Below are 7,620 nucleotides of genomic sequence, written 5' to 3'. Positions count from 1 at the left end.
ATTGGATTAATCTTACCTGAATGTGTTTTCAAATGATTGAATATCAACTGATCTTCATATGTACACATTAGGACGTAAACACTTGTTTTGAAGAGGGAAACATACTTCAATGCATGCATATATTTCAGCAAGAACCATTGTGGGAGGGCAGTCTCTTTAGAGAGAACGCCATTTGAAAAATATGCATGCCATCTGCAGTTTTTAAAATAAACATTTTTATTCAGGTGAATTAACCTTTTTTAAAATACTGCTCAATTAATCCAGGATGTGGTTTTAGTGAGTGCAAAAGGAATTGCAACTTTATTAATCTAACCAATAAATCAACCAACTGAAGCTTGCAGCCGCAGTCTCACCCATATCGTAAAGACATAAATGCTACAGAACTGCTAAGAGGTGGTGGAAGCATGGCAAGTTCTTTTGCCCTTTGCTTCAGATGGCAAACTGTCTTGGTCTGGTCCAGGGCACAGGTATATAGATGCACTGGTGGGTCACCAGCTCCCCTTCTTGATGCACATGCTATCTGTATTTGATTAACTAAAGTCACAGAAAAGCTCTTGATCTGGGCTGCTTTGAAGCAAAATGAAATGCATATGGCATAGACCATTCCAAAGGTGGCAGCAGCTGCATCTTGCATCTGGTGAGGTTGTCTTTAGGTCCTGAGCCTTTTCCGTGCTTCTGTGGCCTGTCCACCAGCCTTCTCCATGTGTCATTGCCCTGGACCAGGACTTCTCAGGGTGGGGTCTGGAAACAGTGACTGATGGCTGGTCCACAGATCCTGTGGAATCAAGAAAGCCCAGAGGAGAGATACTCACTACTGGAAAGCCCATTACTTTGAAGGAGACGAGCTGCAGATGAAGGCACCAGTCATTTTAACAGGTCAGTACTAAAAGGGTGGAGCATCCAGTCAGTGGCTTCCTATCATTGCTACAAAACTCAGCTAATTCCTGTGGAATCTTGCTGAGACAACTTGGATACTTGGCCTCAGCTGTAAGAACACTGTCCATGGTCCTGAAACCACACCTAATCCAAGGGACTGAAATTTGCCTTGTCTTGCACAGCCTTGCTCTCCTGCCTCCATTGGGGAACAGAAACCACTGACTTCCCTATGCTTGGACCATCAGCTCTCATCATTGTTGGGCATTCCCATAGATCACAACACTAAGTGAGTGATTGGGGATAGGGGCTAAAAAGAATGAGATGTTGCCTTGTTCCACCTTGCTCTTTCTGTTTTGGTAATGATGCAGATTGGTCCCACGTTGCGCCAAGTAACTCATTTCGTCAATGCAAGGATTCACACTTGTACAACAGAACGCCCCCCCCCCAATCTATTCTGAGTTTCCTCTCCCACAAAACCTACAAAACAGATTTAGGGAGAGCATAGGGTACAGGGAGAGGAGAAGGGGGAGTTTCATTATGCAAACATAAATCCTTGCACTAATGGAATGGATGCATCGCATATTGCCCAGAGCAATATGTAGCAGCAGCAACAGGAACTAAGAAGTGGAGCTACTAGGGGGATCCCGAGGGCATGTTACTCCCCGTCTCCCCAAACCTGAAGTTGACACTGCCCATTCACAACATGCAGGTGACCACATGGTGTTGCAGCCAGGAAGCCATGAGCATCTATTTTTAGCTATTGTATGTTTCAAAGTATGGTTGGGATTCCCCCCCCCCCTCAATTTCATTGTTTTATCTATTTGTAAACAGCTTGGAGTTTTTCTTTTGCAATCAAGTGGTGTATAAATTTTACAAAATGGTAAAAAAAGGGGGGGGGACCTCCCTTTTGGCTCCCAAAGTCAACTTTCCATAAAGTAGGTACAAATGGTCCAATTGTTGCATGCAGGGTTCCAGAGATAATTTTGGATGCTTCCTTTTTGGGTTCCTTGCCTTTTGAAAGGCCACTTGAGCATCGCAGACCCCAACACTGAAGCTCACTGCTTGAGTTCCATTTTATCTGAGAGCCAGAGAAATATGTGTCACATTTAAAATCTTTCACAGTTTGCTCCACTTTCTGTGCCAGATGCTACCCATTTTCCCTGGCAGCCAATCCCCAGGAGCCTGGCTTTCAACTCCCCAGGCTACTAGTTTTCAAACCAGGAATGTGGGGTTGCTCCTAGCAACCCACTGGGCCTACTACCATTTTCCCTCTCCAGGACAAATAACTCCTGTGCAGCAAAGGTCACCATATGCCCATTGTCTCCTTGCAATCTCCTATTATTCTTACAGAGAGAATTCAGCCTAAATGTGGAAGTCCAATTTAGCTTGGGTTCAGCTGCCTTCTAAGCTCAGGAGCAAAACCCCTGTGGAAATAATGATATAAGTGGCAGTTTTGCCCAAAGAACAGGTCCATTTATTGCTTTTTTTTTTACTTGGTTAACCTTGTTTTCTGAAGCAGAATCAACAGCATCAGCCCTAGACTTGTCCTGTGATTGACCAGTTATAACTTCATAAAAGCATCCAGATTGCAGTTCATTCACAGGGTTTATCTAAAAAAGAGCATTATATAGAAAGCTGCTTTCCCTCCCTGCCCCCAGGTGAGACTATTGATCCATCTTAGCACACCACTGTCTACACCTGTTAGCACTAACTCTGCAGGGTCTCAAACTGAGGACATTTCTTATCCCCTCCTTCCTTATACTTTTTAAACTAGAGAAGCTAGGGTTTGAACAGGAGACCTTTTTCATGCATTGTGGATCCTTGTCAAGAGCGCTGCACAAGACCACTTTCAGGATCCGACTTCAGTAGACCACAAGCTTACCATGAGTCAACAGTGTGATGCAGTAGCAAAAAAATAGCTAATGCTATTCTAGGCTGCATCAACAGAAGTATAATGTCCAGATCAAGCAAAGTAATAGTACCACTTTTGGAATACTATGTCCAATCCCAGGTACCACAATTTAAGAAGGCTGTTGACAAGCTGGAACATGTGCAGAGGAGGGCGACCAAGATGATCAAGGGTCTGGAAACCAAGCCTTATGAAGAATGGTTGAGGGAGTTGGGTATATTTAGCCTGGAAAAGAGGAGATTGAGAGGACATATGATAGCCATCTTCAAATATCGAAAGAGCTGTCACATGGAAGAGGGCACAAGCTTCTTATCTCCTTCTCTGGGGGGGGGGGGTAGGACCCAAACCAATGGCTTCAAGTTACAAGAAAGGATGACCCTGGCCAAGTCACTGTCTAACCTCCAGTTTCTCTCACCTCAATATATAAAACAGGGGATATAATACTGGGTTAACATACAGAGTTGTTCTTGCTAATCTATCTTAAATGGTTGTTGCAAGGATTACTCAGACCACAAAAAGGCACTTTGAATTAGAGAAGATTCAAGACGATCGGGTATCTGAAGCAGAAAATGCAAATAATGTGTCCCTTTAGGGGAGGTAACAAAATAATGACAAATCCCCTTTTCGTATTCCAAAATCTAACTGCGCGAGATGGGTGGCTTTGCCCAGCCTAAGGCAAGATAAATACACACACAGAGAGAGTGGACATTTTAAATCACTACATGAATGCAAAAATAATAAAAATTTAAGGATTGCAATCCTTACCCCTCAATAATGAGAAAAGATTTAACATCCCTCTCTACATGCACTCCAAAAATAACATTTGTCAAGCAGAACAAAAACATGAAAAGTAAGACACTTAATTTGGCTGCTTTACTTCAGCAACAAGGATTTGAGCTTTCTGTTTGCACAAATGGGCACGGGTAGGATAAATACAACTTTCTGGATCCCTGACAGAAGAAAAATGGACCTCATCACTTAAGTATGTAACTGTGGGATCCTTTTTGTATAATTCCCACCCCCACCCCATGCAAAAGCCTTTTACGCTGGAATGTATCTATAGTGGTACCTCAGGTTACAGAAGCTTCAGGTTACAGACTCCGCTAACCCACAAATAGTACCTTGGGTTAAGAACTTTGCTTCAGGATGAGAACAGAAATCATGCGGCAGTGGTGCGGCAGCAGTGGGAGGCCCCATTAGCTAAAGTGGTACCTCAGGTTAAGAACAGTTTCAGGTTAAGAACAGGCCTCCAGAACGAATTAAGTTCTTTAACTCGAGGAAGGAACCCTGAGAGTCACCTACTTTAACCCACTATGGTGATCAAGGGTCTGGAAGTCAAGCCTTATGTGTATTGATTGAAGGAGCTGGGTATGTTTAGCCTGAAAAGAAGAAGAAGAAGAAGAAGAGGAGGAGGAGGAGGAGGAGGAGTTTGGATTTGATATCCCGCTTTATCACTACCTGAAGGAGTCTCAAAGCGGCTAACATTCTCCTTTCCCTTCCTCCCCCACAACAAATACTCTGTGAGGTGAGTGGGGCTGAGAGACTTCAGAGAAGTGTGACTAGCCCAAGGTCACCCAGCAGCTGCATGTGGAGGAGCGGAGACGCGAACCCGGTTCACCAGATTACGAGTCAAGCGCTCTTAACCACTACACCACACTGGCTCTCAGAACAGAGGAGACCGAGAGGAGATTTAATAGCCATCTTCAAATATCTAGAGGGCTGGTACATGGAAGTTGGAGCAAGCATGTGTTCTCTTGCCCTGGAGGGTAGGACCCAAACCAATGGATCCAAATGACAAGAAAGGAGACTCTGACTAAATATGAGGAAGAACTTTCTGGTGGTAAGAGCTGTTTGACAGTGGAACGGTCTCCTCAGGAAGTGGTGGACTCACCTTCCTAGGAGGTTTTAAAGCAGAGGTTGGATGGCCATCTGTCATGGATGCTTTAGCTGAGATTCCTGCATTTCAGGGGGATTGGACAAGATAATCTTTTTGATCCCTTCCAACTCTATAATTCTATGATTCCATGAAATGCAGTAAAGATCCCCATTTAAAGCATTACTGGGGAGTCTAGGCATGAGGGAGAAATTTGACTCAGTGAACATCTTGGACCAGACACTGCCTCTCAGCCTAACTTTCCTCACAGGGGTGTTGTGAGGATAAATAAAATGTGCAGGAAGAGGAACCAGGATAGCTCACCTTGAGTTCCCTGGAGAAAAGGGTGTGATACAAATTCAATAAACTGAAATAAATAGGATTGAAAAGTGAATTTATCTAATTCACACCTTTCCTCTGAAAGCTGCAATGCATATTTTGTGTGCTATTTTCACGAATGCATGTAAGTTTATGCACACTTTAATACAACGTGTGCAATTGTACACATTGCTGGGATGGAAAGCTTCTCTGCAAAATTCAGAGATGTGCAAATTTCGAAGGATGACTTGAGTTTTGATTTGCATATTCTTTCAGAAGGTGTGGGCTAGGTAGGTTCGGTTTTAAATGTGAGCTGGGCCAAAATTCTCTCCCATCTGTAGCCTGCAATTTAATTCATTGTTCGGTCTTAAGAGTTGCCTGTGGACTGAGATTTTTCCCCACATGTGGACTCTTAGACAATGGCAAAGCAAGTCAAATGCTCCCTCTGCAGGAAATGGCAGGGCAATGAATTTCTTTCTTTTTTTTATGCTAGAAACCCACTTACTTTCTGCTTTGATGTGGCAAGTAACAGAAATACATAATTGCCGACTCTGGCTTTTTGATTGCCAGGCATCTGATTTACTAAGTTATTTATTAGGGGCCATTTCATCTTCCTGCCTGCAACTCTAATGGACTTGCTGGAGAGCAGAGCTGTTTTGCAAAGTGTTTTGCTTTCATCTAGCACAGATGTAAGGAAGCAGTGGCCCTGTAGACCAGGGTTTCCTGAACTAGGCTCTTTAGCTGTTTTTGGACTACAACTCCCATCATCCCTAGCTAGCAGGACCACTGACCAGGGAGGGTGGCAGTCCAAAAACAGCTGGAGACCCAAATTCAGGAAACCCTGCTGTAGACATTGCTGGACTACAACTCCCATCAGCCTTAGCCACTAGCATGGCGAATGATGATCTACTAACTCCACCACATTCTATATAATCTTCTGTGCATATGGTGTCCCCTATGACCCGATTCTCTTATATTCATTGAGTTCAGTTCATGACCCAATCTATGGCCTAGTATCAGAAGCTGTATTCCTCTAAGTATCAGTTGAACTCATATCCTACTTGTGGGCTCCTCATATGTCTGACTGGCAACTGTGTTGACAGCGTGCTGGTTTAAATGCAAGGCTCTTCCTTTGTCCTTAAATTCCCCAGTAATTTCACAAGCAGAGCAGATACAAATGGACAGCAGAGGTCAACAGCATGGCTGTATGGTGGCAGTGAGAGTGTTTGCAGTGCTGGCTACCATCCTCATTTTCCCAGAATGCCTCTGGAGCATGTTACAGAGGATTTCTGGGAAAATAAAAAACATGGTGGCTGCTGCAGGCACTTTGCTAAGCACTTTCCTTATCAGCACTAGAGTAAGTGACGCTACCCAATTATTCGGGGGGGGGGGAGTGTTAGGCGATGCCATTTGGAGTGAGCTCTCTGGGCCCCTGCATTTGCCCCACCATGCAAGGTGCTGATGTTGGTCCTGAATAGCCTCTACATCTCTCCTCCTTCATATCTGTGTGCAAGAATAACACCAGGGACCCTCCTTTTTGGCAATTCTAGTCCAGTTCTTTTGTCTCAATTTCTTTGCCTCAAATGAAATGTAACTCTTTCCACAAACTAAAAGCAGAAATTGTCATGGGGCATTAACTCTGGTGCTTTCAAAAGCTTACATTACACACTGAGCAAAATCAATTACGATTAAGCTCTATCGTAATTGAGGGAGTCTTGTAGTTTTCATAATGGTGATTCCTTACTTCTGCTTTATTTACGTTCAAAAGCAAAATGAGTACTTTCTTCCGCAATATATCTTGGTCGTGCTTCTGCTAGGGGAGGGCCACAGAGCCTTGGGGTCAGAAGTGGGTCTCAGGTAGGGATGGGTGGATCTTTCAACTTTGGTTTCTCTCCTCCTCATTTTTCCAACCTCAAGTTCAGTTCTCCACATTGTCCACATCAGTTTCTGATTTTTTAAAAGTCCTCATGAAAAATTATCAGAATTTAATTGTGAACTTCTCCTAATGTATACAGTACTTTTCTGAGCACAATTTAAAGTGTTGGTGATGACCTTTAAAGCCCTAAACAGCCTCGGCCCAGTATACCTGAAGGAGCGTCTCCAGCCCCATTTTTCAGCCCAGACATGGAGGTCCAGCTCCAAGGGCCTTCTGGAGGTTCCCTCACTGCGAGAAGTGAGGTTACAGGGAACCAGGCAGAGGGCCTTCTTGGTGGAATGCCCTGCCATCAGATGTCAAGGAGATAAACAACTACCTGACTTTTAGAAGACATCTGAAGGCAGCCCTGTTTAGGGAAGTTTTTAATGTTTGATGTTTTATCATGTTTTTAGTATTCTGTTGAGAGCCACCCAGAGTGGCAGGGGAAACCCAGCCAGATGGGAGGGGTATAAATTATTATTATTATTATTATTATTATTATTATTATTATCCTGGAGAGAGCATTTTCTGTCACAGCCCCTAAGTTTCCCCACTGAGGTGCACTTGCCACTTTAGTGTGCAGTTTTGATGTATGCTCTTTACCCTGTGCTTGACTGATTCCTTTTTAAAGCCATCTAACCTAGTGAACATCACCATATTGAAGGAATTTATGTCTATGTGAGATACTTTAAAATGTGGCTTCAGCACCCTTCAGCAAGTATTCCACCA

Source organism: Podarcis pityusensis (genome assembly GCF_964106645.2).
Source record: "Podarcis pityusensis genome assembly, chromosome: 9".
In the NCBI taxonomy this organism is placed as follows: Eukaryota; Metazoa; Chordata; class Lepidosauria; order Squamata; family Lacertidae; genus Podarcis; species Podarcis pityusensis.
This window is presented reverse-complemented; position numbering follows the sequence as displayed.